Source organism: Salmo salar, chromosome ssa29 (genome assembly GCF_905237065.1).
Source record: "Salmo salar chromosome ssa29, Ssal_v3.1, whole genome shotgun sequence".
In the NCBI taxonomy this organism is placed as follows: domain Eukaryota; kingdom Metazoa; phylum Chordata; class Actinopteri; order Salmoniformes; family Salmonidae; genus Salmo; species Salmo salar.
The window spans coordinates 22,923,587-22,940,630 of NC_059470.1; the positions used below are offsets into that span (position 1 = coordinate 22,923,587).

The following is a 17,044-nucleotide window of genomic DNA, read 5'->3' on the forward strand; positions in this document are numbered from 1 at the left end:
ATAGTTTCAGTAGGTTCAAATAAATGATAAAAAAAACACTGCTTCAAGGCACTCAGTCGGTCTCATCCTTTGGGTATTATTAGGGAGCGATTTGTGTGTTTACTCGCTCTAAACAGCTTCAACATTTCTCTAACAGATCATTAGTGTAAAGTAGTGGGCCATAAACATGGAAATGTATTATCAATTCCATACTAAAATCCTTTCGATCCTCAAGGATATTCGGAAGTGTCAATGTATTAAAAAGATTATAATAAATTATTCTGTCATAAGAAGGAGAGAGTGTGGGGATGCGTAGGAAAGTGCAGTTGGATAGAAATGGGCTGAGGCCTTGGGTAAGGTCCAAGGCCATTGTTACAATATGCAGTGCACGCTGCAATGGAGACCTTGCACCATCTAGCCTACTTCTGCACACAGACACTACGTAGCAGCAGAGGATACAGGTGGAGAAAATCACTGAGGGGAGGCTTTACTCAAAACACATTTCCAAGAGAATCTGGAACTGTATCCATAAGGAATGATCACCTTGATACAGCAAACATTCCCAGACAGAAGAGAGTACGCTTCCCATACCAGCATTAAAATAACAGCTGTGTGCTACTGTAGTACAGCCAGCTCACTTTTCTTAGAATGCCGATATGGAAAGAGGTTTTCGTCACAGGGGAATGTGCATGTCGGTCTTTCTCACTTACGGAGAAAATAATTACGGGGAAAGAGCGGGGCGTAATAGATCTAGTTCCATTCCGTTGCCACTCTGTTGGCTGTGTCGTTATTCGCGGTATCCGGGGAATGCCACCGTGCCTGTCTGGCGCAGTGGATGACAGCTGGGAATGAGGGTGGAGCAGCAGGTGGAGCAACCTGCTGGGGCTGACCCTGCTCCCGTCATGTCAGTCTGTCACCTCCGCTAATGGGCAACACTTACAATGGCCAGAAGATATCTCCAGGATGCCAAAACAGCTTAGACTACTCCCACCTACCAGGCTAGTAAATCATCTCACAGAACCACTCACCATACAGAACAAAGTTATTTCAAGGAGGCCTAACAACTGAAAATAAAACCCCTAAAAAGCAGTTAATTGAAATTACTATGTGAAAGTTAAACTAATTGACTAATACTAGCCTACCAAATAACAGGCTTGGAACCTCTAACCCTAGCAATTTGACTAGTAAACTCATGGGTGCCTGGTATTGTGATGCAATAATTTCCATGGTAATGTAGACTGTTAATTGAAATGATGTTAACTGATGTGTGCTCATGCAATGGAATGTATTTCTTGTAATGTCAGTTGAGTTGAATCATTATTGGGCTTCGGAATTAGTGAAATAAGGCCCCGGGGACGGATTCACAAAACATTACTTACGAAAAAACTTAAGAAGCTGCTTAAGACAAAAAATAAGAAGTTCATAAGATAGGTCGTAAATTCAATTCCTCAAAATGTTCTTAGGAATTCGTAGTTTTCTTAGGAACTTCGTAAATATCTTCTTATGTGGCATTGACATTAGTGACATGCTTGAAACTAATAAATAAGCCTATGTGACAGGGATGATAGGATTTGGCCCACTATAATAAAGTGTTATTTACATTTTTTTACATGTATTTTTTTGCTTTATGTCTTGAGAATAGAAATGTTGTAGTTGGCTTGCAAACCCTTTATTCACACACACAAAAACCGTTATTTTTCACACATTAGAGCCAGACTAACGTTAGCTACTGTACATCAAAATCAAAAATAGATAACCAAGGAAAGCGCAATTAAAACTTCAGCAAATAAGTGCTTTAAGTGATGGTGGAGGAAATAGCAGCCAGGAAAAGGTTGCTGTTGGGCAGACTTGATAACTGCGGGGTCACTGCAGACACCAAAAAGAGAAGATGGGCGAGAGTGGCCGAGACTCTCTGCCATCGGGGGTACGCCGTAAAAAAGAAGTGGTCCGACATCAAGTCGGCTGCTAAGAAGGGAGCCGAGAGACCATTAATGTGGACCAGCTGGAGGAGAACGTGTCGTCCACGATAGGAGAGATGGTGGTAGAGGACCTGCGCAACCGGTAAGTTAGGTAGCTACCTTAGCTAGCCAACGCGTCCCGACATTATAGCTAACGACATTAACGTTAGCCAAGTTCTTCTTTGCAAATTGACGAGCTAACGCTAGCTATTTAACACTTCTCAAATATTGTTAATTACCAGCTAGCTAGATAATGCATGTTTAATTTGTTTTCTTGCTGTATTTAAATATCCGGTAGCCAACTGTGTCTGTGGTGCAAGAAACTGTTAATGTTTCCAAAAGTATCCATTCTCCCAAGACAAAGGTTTAGCTGTTCTAAAGTTATGTACATTTCAAAGAAGAAATCCTAAAGCATTATTTTCAAGAATCCCATTTCTTTTTCATTCCAACTTTTTTCTTAGGAAGAAAACGGAGGAAAAACCTTAAGAACATTTCCAACAACTTTATTGAGGAATAGCAACTTTGCTTAACTTTCTTAAGTCTATAGTTAAGGAAAAAAATGGCAGTTAAGAAGAAATTTTGTCTTAAGAAGGTTTGGTGAATCTGGCCCCAGTTTCATAGTGGAGACCATTTCCCCATTTTTAATGCAATCTTGAAACATTAAAAATAGGGTCTTCTAGTAACTCCCAAAACTGTCTATAGAATTTCATTGAATTCTCTAATTTCTTCAATTGACACAGGTGAATCGCAAACTGAGTGGAAATCATCCTCAATTACAGGGACATAATTCTGAATGTGGCAAATGTAGCTTTCACAACCATCTTCCTGAAACTGTGAATTGTAAAGGTTTTCATAAAAGGAATTGACAAATGTTGATATTGTAATGGGTTCTTTGCCTAACACATCATTAATTTTGAGTGCAGTCTTTTGTAGTTTCTCTTCTCAAGCGAAAAAAAGTAACTAGTGTTTCTTCCCCCTCTTCAGTCCATTTTGCTCTTGATCTTTGCCAGATCTGTGTAAAGCTGTTCTAATTCTAGTTGTAAAGATTTAAATACAGACTTGAGATAGTTTTCTAAAGAAAAGATAATCTGTCAAGCTTTCACATCAACTATTTTTCTTTAAGGTTCTTTAAGTGTATCAGTTCTTTGGCACATTTAATGGGTACAACTCTGACTTTATATTTTGAAAAATTCCCATCTACTGCAAAAATATCTTTGGCTAACGATTTGATGTTTCAGTTTTGCCATTTTTATTCATTTTGGTTGTGGAACTTCTATCTCTAGATATTGTAAATAATGCAGATCTGCATGGCTTAACCATTTTAACAAAGAAATAAAAATTTCCCAACTGGCTGATGATATTACTCTTTTTTTAAGAGACAAAGACCAGGTTGCCCATGCCTTTAAAGCGATCACTGCATTCTCTATTGTATCAGGATTAAAACTGAATGTTTCTAAATGTGAAATCTTATGTTTATATGATTGATGATAAAGAAATAGAAAATATTCCTGTAAAGGACTGTTAAATATTTAGGAATACATCTGTGAAAAAACCACTTAGTCAAACAACATATGAATTTCTCTCCTAAAATTAAGAAAACCAAGAATATATTCCATAATTGGCTACAAAGGGAACTTTCTATACTTGGGAGAGTGCTTCTGTCCAAGGCTGTCTCGCTTTGTGTACCCCTCATTATCTTTATTTGTAAATCCCTCTACTTGTAAAGAGATCATCAAGACCTTCATCTGGAAAAATAAGTCACAAACTAAAAAAGTCAGTCCTCTCTAATAAAAGAACTGAAGGAGGTCTGGAAGTGTTGGATTTTGTTGACATGAATAACATTTTTAAGAAGATGAATACTGAATCAATATGGTATTTCATTCCAAATAATGTGTTTAATAAGTTGGGAGGTCTTCAATTTTTACTGAAATGTAATTATATTCCTGAAAGATTACCTGCTAAATTGGCTAGGTTTCACCAACAAGCTTTAATGGCCTGGAAAATGTGTTTCCTTCCCAATTTTTCCCCACATAAAGCTCTTTTGTGGAATAATTCAGACATAACTGTAAGGAATACAGTGGGGCAAAAAAGTATTTAGTCAGCCACCAATTGTGCAAGTTCTCCCACTTAAAAATATGAGAGAGGCCTGTAATTTATCATAGGTACACTTCAACTATGGCAGACAAAATGAGAAAAAAAATCCAGAAAATCACATTGTAGGATTTTTAATGAGTTTATTTGCAAATTATGGTGGAAAATAAGTATTTGGTCAATAACAAAAGTTTCTCAATACTTTGTTATATACCCTTTGTTGGCAATGACACAGGTCAAAAGTTTTCTGTAAGTCTTCACAAGGTTTTCACACACTGTTGCTGGTATTTTGGCACATTCCTCCATGCAGATCTCCTCTAGAGCATTGTTGTTTTGGGGCTGTCGCTGGGCAACACGGACTTTCAACTCCCTCCAAAGATTTTCTATGGGGTTGAGATCTGGAGACTGCCTAGGCCACTCCAGGACCTTACGAAGCCACTCCTTCGTTGCCCGGGCGGTGTGTTTGGGATCATTGTCATGCTGAAAGACCCAGTCACGTTTCATCTTCAATGCCCTTGCTGATGGAAGGAGGTTTTCACTCAAAATCTCACGATACATGGCCCCATTCATTCTTTCCTTTACACGAATCAGTCGTCCTGGTCCCTTTGCAGAAAAACAGCCCCAAAGCATGCTTTTCCAACCCCATGCTTCACAGTAGGTATGGTGTTCTTTGGATGCAACTCAGAATTCTTTGTCCTCCAAACACGACGAGTTGAGTTTTTTCCAAAAAGTTATATTTTGTTTTCATCTGACCATATGACATTCTCCCAATCCTCTTCTGGATCATCCAAATGCTCTCTAGCAAACTTCAGACGGGCCTGGACATGTACTGGCTTAAGCAGGGGGACACGTCTGGCACTGCAGGATTTGAGTCCCTGGCGGCGTAGTGTGTTACTGATGGTAGGCTTTGTTACTTTGGTCCCAGCTCTCTGCAGGTCATTCACTAGGTCCCGCCGTGTGGTTCTGGGATTTTTGCTCACCGTTCTTGTGATCATTTGGACCACACGGGGTGAGATCTTGCGTGGAGCCCCAGATCGAGGGAGATTATCAGAGGTCTTGTATGTCTTCCATTTCCTAATAATTGCTCCCACAGTTGATTTCTTCAAACCAAGCTGCTTACCTATTGCAGATTGTCTTCCCAGCCTGGTGCAGGTCTACAATTTTGTTTCTGGTGTCCTTTGACAGCTCTTTGGTCTTGGCCATAGTGGAGTTTGGAGTATGACTGTTTGAGGTTGTGGACAGGTGTCTTTTATACTGATAACAAGTTCAAACAGGTGCCATTAATACAGGTAACGAGTGGAGGACAGAGGAGCCTCTTAAAGAAGAAGTTACAGGTCTGTGAGAGCCAGAAATCTTGCTTGTTTGTAGGTGACCAAATACTTATTTTCCACCATCATTTGCAAATAAATTCATAAAAAATCCTACAATGTGATTTTCTGGATTTTTTTTCTCATTTTGTCTGTCATAGTTGACGTGTACCTATGATGAAAAGTACAGGCCTCTCTCGTCTTTTTAAGTGGGAGAACTTGCACAATTGGTGGCTGACTAAATACTTTTTTGCCCCACTGTAAGTCATTGTTCTACCCAAGCTGGCATGAGAGGAATATTGACTTTGTTCTTGATGTTTTTGACAACAGGGGTAATATTCTTACATATGAACAACTTATAACATTGAATGAGTTTCCAATAGCTTTCAGATCATTTATTTCTGTGATCAAAGCCATCCCCACTAGTCTAACTACACTAATAAACTCATCTTAGCTTTGGTAATGATGACAAAGTGTATCCAGAACTCAGTTTGGAAGGCGTGGGCTTACTTGAGAAATCTTGTTGTAATAAATATATATGACAAATTCTCCATTCACAGAACCAACTTACGCCTAGAGGAAAAATGTTCTGGAACATGGTTATTTCTGACATTGTCTGGAAAAAAGCTTGGTTAAGTCCTTACAGATATTGTATACAAAACTAATTTAAGAAAGTGCACTTTAAAATTCTACGTAAGATATATCCATGTAATTCTACATTGTCCAAATTTGTGGCTATTGATATGAGTTTTCTGTGAAAAAGGTGAGAATCTGACTCACTTGTTCTTTAAATGTAAATTTGTCAGAATTTTGTGAAAACCTTGCAGAATACTTATTTACCATTATGAACACTACCCATGTTTTTGACATGAAGGATATAATATGTTACTATTGCAATGATAACAAGACCATTGAAATGATTGTGATGTTTTTTAATTCTTGTTGCCAAATACTTTATACAAAAAACAAATTCTAGAATTCTATACCAAAATTACACATTTTTGATTGAATTTAGTTATCTGGTTAAGACATTATCCCTAGTGAATAACAAGAATAACATCTTCCTGAATCATTATAACAAGATTTTTTCAGAGTGAATACAATTGCACTAGAAATGTTTATTCTTATTTGTATTGATATTTTTTGTACATTTTAGTTTTTTCTTGTTAATACCTTTGTTTTGTTAGACATGTTTGATGTAGCAATGTAAGTTGTTTTTTGTATTATGAATTAAAAAATATATATAAAAACAAAAAAACAGTTGCGTTGAATCAACAAATCACAGCACATATTTTATTTCCTGCTTTGCTTCTATTGATACACTCGCCTAAGTCGAAAATATACAGGTTAAGACAACATCGTCACAAATCTGGGAACAGCACCGTGGAGAACTTTTATTGAATTATTTCACCTTTATTTAACCAGGTAGGTCAGTTGAGAACAAGTTCTCATTTACAACTGCGACCTGGCCAAGATAAAGCAAAGCAGTGCAACAAAAAACACAGAGCCACATACGGGATAAACAAAAAGGTACAGTCAATAACACAATATAAAAATCTATATACAGTGTGTGCAAATAGAGTAAGGAAGTAAAGCAATAAATAGGCCATAGTGGCGAAGTAATTACAATTTAGAAAATGAACACTGGAGTGATAGATGTGCAGATAATGATGTGCAAGTAGAAATACTGGTGTGCAAAAGAGCAAAAAAGTCAATAAAAACAATATGGGGATGAGGTAGGTAGTTGGATGGGCTACTTACAGATGGGCTGTGTACAGCTGCAGCAATCGGTAAATTGCTCAGATAGCTGATGCTTAAAGTTAGTGAAGGAGATATGAGTCTCCAACTTCAGCAATTTTTAAAATTCGTTCCAGTCATTGGCAGCAGAGAACTGGAAGGAAAGGTGGCTAAAGGTCTGTTGGCTTTGGGGATGACCAGTGAGATATACCTGCTGGAGTGCGTGCTACAGGTGGGTGTTGTTATCGTAACCAGTGAGCTGAGATAAGGCGGAGCTTTACCTAGCAAAGACTTATAGGTGACCTGGAGCCAGTGGGTTCGGCGACGAATATGTAGCGAGGGCCAGCAGACGAGAGCATACAGGTCGCAGTGGTGGGTGGTATATGGGGCTTTGGTGTTGGAGGCTATTTTGTAAATGACATCGCTGAAGTCGAGGCTCAGTAGGATAGTCAGTTTTACGAGGGTCTGTTTGGCAGCGTGAGTGAAGGAGGCTTTGTTGCGAAATAGGAAGCCGATTCTAGATTTAATTTTGGATTGGAGATGCTTAATATGAGTCTGGAAGGAGAGTTTATAGTCTAGCCAGACACCTAGGTATGTGTAGTTGTCCACATATTCTAAGTCAGAACCATCGAGAGTAGTGATGCTAGTCGGGCGGACAGCGATCGGTTGAAGAGCACGCATTTAGTTTTACTAGCGTTTAAGAGCAATTGGAGGCCACGGAAGAAGTGTTGTATGGCATTGAAACTCGTTTGGACGTTTGTTAACACAGTGTCCAAAGAAGGGCCAAATGTATACAGAATGGTGTCGTCTGCATAGAGGTGGATCAAGGAATCACCCGCAGCAAGAGCGACATCATTGATATATATACAGAGAAAAGAGTCGGCCCGAGAATTGAACCCTGTGGTACCCCATAGAGACTGCCAGAGGTTCGGACAACAGGCCCTCCGATTTGACACACTGAACTCTATCTGAGAAGTAGTTGGTGAACCAGGCGAGGCAGTCATTTGAGAAACCAAGGCTGTTGAGTCTGCCGATAAGAATACGGTGATTGACAGAGTTGAAAGCCTTGGCCAGGTCGATGAAGACGCCTGCACAGTACTGTCTTTTACCGATGGTGGTTATGATATCGTTTAGTACCTTGAGCGTGGCTGAGGTGCACCCGTGACCAGCTCGGAAACCGGATTGCACAGCAGAGAAGGTACGTGGGATTCGAAATGGTCAGTGATCTGTTTGTTAACTTGGCTTTCGAAGACTTTAGAAAGGCACGGCAGGATGGATATAGGTCTGTAACAGTTTGGGTCTAGAGTGTCACCCCCTTTGAAGAGGGGGATGACCGTGGCAGCTTTCTAATCTTTAGGAATCTCGGACGATACGAAAGATAGGTTGAACAGACTAGTAACAGGGGTTGCAACAATGGCAGCGGATACTTTTAGAGAAAGAGAGGGTCCAGATTGTCTAGCCCAGCTGATTTGTACAGGTCCAGGTTTTGCAGCTCTTTCAGAACATCTGCTATCTGGATTTGGGTGAAGGAGAAGCTGGGGAGGCTTGGGAAAGTAGCTGCGGGGGCGGGATGTTGGCCGGGATTGGGGTAGCCAGGAGGAGAGCATGGCCAGCCGTAGAGAAATGCTTATTGAAATCCTCGGTTATCTTGGATTTATCAGTGGTGAGTGTTCCCTAGCCTCAGTGTAGTGAGCAGCTGGGAGGAGGTGCTCTTATACTCCATGGACTTTAGTGTCTCAGAACTTTTTGGAGTTAGAGCTACAGGATGCAAATTTCTGTTTGAAAAAGCTAGCCTTTGCTTTCCTAACTGACTGTGTGTATTGGTTCCTGACTTCCCTGAAAAGTTGTATATCGCGCAGACTATTCGATGCTAGTGCAGTACGCCACAGGATGTTTTTTTGCTGGTCGAGGGCAGTCAGGTCTGGAGTGAACCAAGGGCTATATCAGTGAGGTCAATATCCTTCCAGGATACCTGGGCCAGGTCGATTAGAAAGGCCTGCTCGCTGAAGTGTTTTAGGGAGCGTTTGACAGTGATGAGGGGTGGTCGTTTGACCGCGGACCCATAACGGATGCAGGCAACGAGGCAGTGATCGCTGAGATCCTGATTGAAAACAGCAGTGGTGTATTTAGAGGGCAAGTTGGTCAGGATAATATCTATGAGGGTGCCCATGTTTACAGATTTAGGGTTGTACCTGGTGGGTTCCTTGATGATTTGTGTGAGATTGAGGGCATCTAGCTTAGATTGTAGGACGGCCGGGGTGTTAAGCATATCCCAGTTTAGGTCACCTAACAGAATGAACTCTGAAGATAGATGGGGGGCAATCAATTCACATATGGTGTCCAGGGCACAGCTGGGAGCTGAGGGGGGTCTATAACAGGCGGCAACAGTGACAGACTTATTTCCAGCGCCATTGCGAACTAGCATAGCTGGTCCCATTGTTGCAAAGAGTTATGGGATATTAGAATCCTGTTGTCTTAAAGATGCACTATGCAGAGATCGCACTGCCATTTCCTGTTTGCCAAAATGATAGTTTACCTCATTTCAGTTTATGTAACAAAACAGGCAAGTATAGAGAATCATTGTACCATCTAAACTGCTGTAAAATATCTTCTCCATAACCAAAAATATTGTATTTTCAGCAGTTTGAAGCTGGTGTACAAAACCTACAGTAAAATACACAAAAACAAAACTTAGAAACGGGAAGCATAGAAATAGCACACATAGCACACATCTACAACTTTTTAGACTTGCTTTCAGTGAGAATGGCAGATCTATAACTCATATTTCTATGTGAATTTGGTCGAGTCATCTTTGTCATCTATAACCTAGACACTCGCAATGGCTGCCAGTACAACCATTATGCTATCATTGACTTGAATGGGGACGCATGTTCAACTTATATGGCAGCACGTAGTCAGGACCGGTGAGAGAACATTTTCATTAAAAAAAAGAACGCTTTATTTTTATTTTGAACGGTTATTACGGTGACCGCGGTCATTTGGCTGGCCAAAATACTGTCATCCCAAATTCCATGACTGTCACAGCCCTGCTACATTACTATGAACGCCAGCCGCCGCCTCCCCCTCTCTTATACATCTCCCAAGTAGAATCACCTAGCAAAAAAAGAAAGAGACAATCCCCAGTGGGGCTGTATTTCACTACAGGTGCTGATATGATTCAATAGTTGGTTACAGTGTGTTATTACGTGAGAAAAGGGTGGGCCTAACTGTCACGCTTCAGAGTGAATACCCTCAGAAGATAAAGTCTCTTTATTCCCCATGCACAGCTCATCCCTCAGGGACAGGGACAATTCCGGTTTAATTCCGCATGCCGATAATTAATATGCCAAAGGAGTACATTATTTTCCTGTCCCTGTATGAACTGGAATGGAGAGAGATAGGAGATATCCAAAGAAGCATACATTGATTAGGAATGCTCCTTTAGAGAAGGAAAGAGGCCCGTATTGATATTGGGCATAGCTGCATGAGGGTTTGTGCCTGGCAATTGTTTGTGTAAGTTGATACAAATAGCACTCTGTATTTCTGGGGTGAGGTGAGTGTGGGGGTGATACGGTTGCTCGGACTCAAGCAACCGAGGCTGCTCGGACATACAGTACCAGTCAAAAGTTTGGACACAACTACTCATTCAAGGGTTTTTCTTTATTTTTACTATTTTCTATAATATAACAGTGAAGATATCAAAACTATGAAATGACACATATGGAATCATGTAGTAACCAAAAAAGTGTTAAACAAATCTAAATATATGTTATATTCTTCAAAGTAGCCACCCTTTACCTTGATGACAGCTTTGCACACTCTTGCCATTCTCTCAACCAGATTCACCTGGAAAGCTTTTCCAACAGTCTTGGAGTTCCCACATATGCTAAGCACTTGTTGGCTGCTTTTCCTTCACTCTGCGTTCAAACTCATCCCAAACCATCTCAATTGGGTTGAGGTCAGGTGATTGTGGAGGCCAGGTCATCTGATGCAGCACTCCATCACTCTCCTTGGTCAAATAGCCTTACCCAGCCTGGAGGTCTATTGGGTCATTGTCCTGTTGAAAACCAGATGATAGTCCCACTAAGTGCAAAAAAGATGGGAGGGCGTATCGCTGCAGAATGCTGTGCTAGCCATGCCGGTTAAGTGTGCAATGAATTCTAAATAAATCACTGACAGTGTCACCAGCAAAGCACCCCCACACCATCACCCTCCATCATGCTTCACGGTGGGAACCACACATGCGGAGATCATCGGTTCACCTACTCTGCATCTCACAAAGACACAGCGGTTGGAACCAAAAATCTCAAATTTGGCCTCATCAGACCAAAGTACAGATTTTCACCAGTCTAATGTCCATTGCTTGTGTTTCTTGGCCCAAGCAAGTCTCTTCTTCTTATTGGTGTCCTTTAGTAGTGGTTTCTATGCAGCAATTCAACCATGAAGGTCTCCTCTGAAGAGTTGATGTTGAGATGTGTCTGTTACTTGAACTCTGAAGCATTTATTTGCGGGGCTGTTAACTCTAATGAACTTATCCTCTGCAGCAGAGGTTACTCTGGGTCTTCCTTTCCTGTGGCGGTCCTCATGAGAGCCAGTTTCATCACAGCACTTGATGGTTTTTGCAACTGCACTTGAAGAAACTTTCTAAGTTCTTGAAATGTTCTGGATTGATTGACCTTCATGTCTTAAAGTAATGATGGACTGTCGTTTCTCTTTGCTTATTTTAGCTGTTCTTGCCATAATATGGACTTAGGCTATCTTCTGTATACCTTGTCACAACCCAAGTCATTGGCTCAAACGCATTAAGAAGAAAAGAAATCCCACAAATTAACGTTAAACCACACATACCTGTTAATTGAAATGCATTCCAAGTGACTACCTCATGAAGCTGGTTGAGAGAATGCCAAAAGTGTGCAAAGCTTTCAAGGTAAAGGGTGGCTACTTTGAATAATCTCAAATATAACATATATTTTGATTTGTTGAACACTTTCTTGTTTACTACATGATTCCATGTTATTTCATAGTTTTGATGTCTTCACTATTATTCTACAATGTGGAAAATAGTAAAAAAAAAGAAAAACCCTGGAATGAGTAGGTGTGTCCAAACTTTTGGCTTATACTGTATTTCAGGAGGCTTAAGGCGGTTGAAACATTTATGAACAATTTACGCCTTGGGTGAGTTGCTAGACACCCTCGTTGACAAGTGCTTACTCGCACATTGTGGTCAGGGAGTCGGATGGAGGAGAGTCAGGGTTGGTTATACTCCGGCAGGAGCGGCATGGAGCTTCAAAGCAAAGCCTGCAGCCTGTTGTCTCGTTTACAGAACGAGGTGCCACATTCCCCGGGGTTAGACAGCCCTTGCCGTTCCTGAACGGGGGACGGGGTAAAAGCGGGTATGCCAGGGCCTGACAGGCTGTGACCGCCCCCCAATTAGAGTGACGGATAGCCCAGCTAATTAAATGACAGATTAGTGCTCAGGGGCCCCCTAGATTGAAAGGCTTTCACTCTGTAGACACACCCACCCTAATCAAAAGGAACCCAACATCACATTGCACCTACGTCTAATCTGCCAGTGCCAACAATGCAACAGTGCCAAATCGTTGGCACTGGCCCAAGATCTGACCTGTGGCCACTCGGAGCCTTTTGCCATGTAAACAGACAACCTACTGTATCAGCATCTGCCAACCAGGCATCACAGGCCTATAATGGCAGAAGTGGTCACATCACTGAGGCAAAACAACCAACCAGCCATGGAGAAACCAGGGAGTTTATGAAGTGGCTAAAACTTCTTCCGAGCTTTGTCTAAGAACACCCTGAGGGCATTCATCTCCACAAATTCTATTTATAGCAGCAAAACAGTGGGGGGAAGAAACGTTGGCAAAAACAACAAGGGCCCTTATGAGACTTCGCTTTGAACTGCCCGCTCAGACTCAGACAGAATGGGCTGTGTGAGCAAACGTTGTTTCAGCAGACACACACTTATAGGCGGGTAGTAAACTCTCTCCAGAATCAATATTGGCCTCCCACGAGACCATTCCGCTGGCGCGAGATGAATCAGAAACCTATAAGCTCTAGGTGTTGTGCACTGATAACTTAAAGGTCTGTACTGTAACAGAACAATTAAAACCCGTGTAGGAACACAACTGCATTCAAGTCTGAGTCTAAGTTTAGACTGCGCCTTTGAGTTTTGTGAGTCATCGGCTTGGGCGATATACCGTTTATACCAAATACTGGGGTATTTCGAAATACCTACTAGAGGTCGACCGATTATGATCTTTCAACGCCGATACCGATACTGATTATTGGAGGACCAAAAAAAGCCGATACCGATTAATCGGACGATCTATCTATCTATATCTATACCTACCTACCTACCTACCTACCTACCTACCTACCTACCTACCTACATACATACGTATGTGTAATAATGACAATTACAACAATACTGAATGAACACTTATTTTAACTTAATATAATACATCAATAAAATCAATTTACTCTCAAATAAATAATGAAACATGTTCAATTTGGTTTAAATAATGCAAAAACAAAGTGTTGGAGAAGAAAGTAAAAGTGCAATATGTGCCATGTAAAAAAGCTAACGTTTAAGTTCCTTGCTCAGAACATGAGAACATATGAAAGCTGGTGGTTCCTTTTAACATGAGTCTTCAATATTCCCAGGTAAGAAGTTTTAGGTTGTAGTTATTATAGGAATTATAGTACTATTTCTCTCTATACCATTTGTATTTCAAATACCTTGGACTATTGGATGTTCTAATAGGTACTTTAGTATTGCCAGCCTAATCTCGGGAGTTGATAGGCTTGAAGTCATAAACAGCGCAATGCTTGAAGCACTGCGAAGAGCTGCTGGCAAACGCAGGAAAGTCCTGTTTGAAAGAATGCTTACGAGCCTGCTGCTGCCTAACACCGCTCAGCCAGACTGCGCTATCAAATCATAGACTTAATTATAACATACTAACACACAGAAATACGAGCCTTACTTCATTAATATGGTCAAATCCGTAAACTATCATTTCAAAAACAAAGTTTATTCTTTCAGTGAAATACGGAACCGTTCCGTATTTTATCTAACGGGTGGCATCCATAAGTCTAAATATTCCTGTTACATTGCACAACCTTCAATGTTATGTCATAATTATGTATAAATCGGGCAAATTAGTTTGCAAAAAAACAGGCGGCCCAAACTGTTGCATATACCCTGACTCTGCGTGCAATAAACGCAAGAGAAGTGACACAATTTGCCTAGTTAATATTGCCTGCTAACATGAATTTCTTTTAACTAAATATGCAGGTTTAAAAAATATACTTCTGTGTATTGATTGTAAGAAAGGCATTGATGTTTATGGTTAGGTACATTCGTGCAACGATTGTGCTTTTATCGCAAATGCGCTTTTGTTAAATCATCCCCCATTTGGCGAAGTTGGCTGTCTTTGTTAGGAAGAAATGGTCTTCACACAGTTCGAAATGAGCCAGGCGGCCCAAACTGCTGCATATACCCTGACTCTGTTGCACAGAACGCAAGAGAAGTGACACAGTTTCCCTAGTTAAAAGAAATACATGCAGGCAATATTAACTAAATATGGAGGTTTTAAAATATATACTTGTGTATTGATTCTAAGAAAGGCGTTGATGTTTATGGTTAGGTACACATTGGTGCAACGACAGTGCTTTTTTCGCGAATGCGCTTGTTAGATAAACTAGTAATATCATCAACCATGTGTAGTTAACTAGTGATTATATTAAGATTGATTGTTTTTTATAAGATAAGTTTAATGGGACGGCAGCGTAGCCTAGTGGTTAGAGCGTTGGACTAGTAACCGAAAGGTTGCAAGTTCGAATCCCCGAGCTGACATGGTACAAATCTGTCGTTTTGAACAAGGCAGTTAACCCACTGTTCCTAGCCCGTCATTGAAAATAAGAATTTGTTCTGAAAAAATATGCTAGCTAGCACCTTACCTTGGCTCCTTGCTGCACTCACAATACAGGTAGTCAGCCTGCCACGCAGTCTCCTCGTGGAGTGCAATATAATTGGTGTCCAAAAATGCCGATAACCGATTGTTATGAAATCGGCCATTCCGATTAATCGGTCGACCTCTAATACCTACAGTATGATTTTCAATACCATTGGGGGCACACCCACATCGCAGGGGTTGCGTTCTACGCCACTGCTTATAACTATAAGAAATCTAAGATGTCAAATAAATTATATCCATTTGCTTGTATAAAATAATACCGAATGTATATTTTGATTTAGAAATAGCGCCCCTTGTGTGCACTTCTGGTAATACTGTATAACCCTGTATGAAAATCTGGATACCGCCCAACACTGTACCTCACATATCACATTCAGTGCATGCTAATTGGCCTCAAGTTGATGCATAGTGATTATTATTTTTATTTTTTTTAAGAGGGTAGATCAGCTTTAGTAGTGCAGATAGATTGTGGCTTCCATCAATGTACTTGTCCGCATCATTTCCAATCCCCCATTTATCTTTCTTTGTAAATATATAGTACCAGTCAAAAGTTTGGAGACACCTATTCATTCCAGGGTTTTTCTTTATTTGTACTATTTTCTACCTTGTAGAATAATAGTGAAGACAAACTATGAAATCACACATATGGAATCATGTATTAAGCAAAAAAAGTGTTAAACAAATCAAAATATATTTTATATTTGAGATTCTTCGAAGTTGCCACCTTTTGCCTTAATGTCAGCTTTGCACACTCTTGGTATTTTCTCAACCAGCTTCACCTGCAATGATTTTCCAACAGCCAAGACAACGCATGAGTGGTTTCCGGACAAGTCTCAATGGCCTACAGTGGCCCAGCCAGAGCCCAGACTTGAACCCGATCGAACATCTCTGGAGACCTGAAAATAGCTGTGATACGACGCTCCCCAACCAACCTGACAGAGCTTGAGAGGATCTGCAGAGAAGAATGGGAGAAACTCCCCAAATACAAGTGTGCCAAGCTTGTAGCGTGATACCCAAGAAGATTTGAGGCTGTAATCGCTGCCTAAGGTGCTTCAACAAAGTACTGAGTAAAGGGTCTGAATACCTTTTAAAATGTATTTTACAATATATTACACTTGATCTTTCTTGAATAAGTTCCTCCATTTATTTTTGTTTTTCTTCTAACGTATTCTGTGCCTCTATGGTACAGTTTTTATTGCCATCTGTACTGTTAGTCCCTCTATTTCCTTTGTTAATATGAATTATTTTGACCTAAAAATTGCTTTTGCTTTAAAGACGAGTATTGAATTGCATGGCCTCTAAAGGCACATTTAAAATGCATTCGGACACCGCATTAACAAGATTATTCTTCATTCTGATTCCAAATGCATAGAATTGAGAATGTTCTGCGAAAATTGAGTCCCGAGTCCTAAAGTTCAATATCAGTCGTTCAGTCTTTTATTCTAATCTTTGGTCAGGGTTGCACAACGTCGTCCCTCAATGGATGCAGTGTCTTCTGGTGTTGTGTGGTATACCAAAACTCCTGTACTTCTGACTAAAATAAAATAAAATGTTTGTTACGTTCGGTACTTCTGTCAAATGAGTCATGTGATTGAGGATCAAGTCTGTATCAGCGCAGCCCCCTTATAGTGTGGATGCCGAGCCGTTGCCATACCAAGCGGTGATGGAACCATTCATGATACTCTCGATGGTGCAGCTGTAGAACTTTTTGAAGATGTGAGGACCCATGTTAGCTCCCCACTCATGCTGCACAGCAGTTAACACACTTGAATAATGCAACATGGCATGTAGAAATGTTGAAACTGTTCATTACTGTTAGCAAAACAATGTCCTTACAGGCTAGAACACTTCACAATGCAAGATGATATGTGTAGCTTCCAGCTTTAATTGTAGGCCAAGTTTCCTTGCTAGCTTACAGTGGAATTCACTACCCTGGTACTTTGTGGTTAAATGCAAACCATAACACAAAATGTTGATT

The 17,044-nt window shown here is 40.5% G+C and overlaps 1 protein-coding gene across 1 annotated transcript in view; it reads right to left on the reverse strand.

The window, feature by feature from the left end:
* LOC106590359 (heparan-sulfate 6-O-sulfotransferase 1-B) overlaps positions 1-17,044 on the reverse strand; it is a 96,750-nt gene that overhangs the window by 33,358 nt on the left and 46,348 nt on the right. The gene's annotated exons all lie outside the window — the stretch shown is intronic.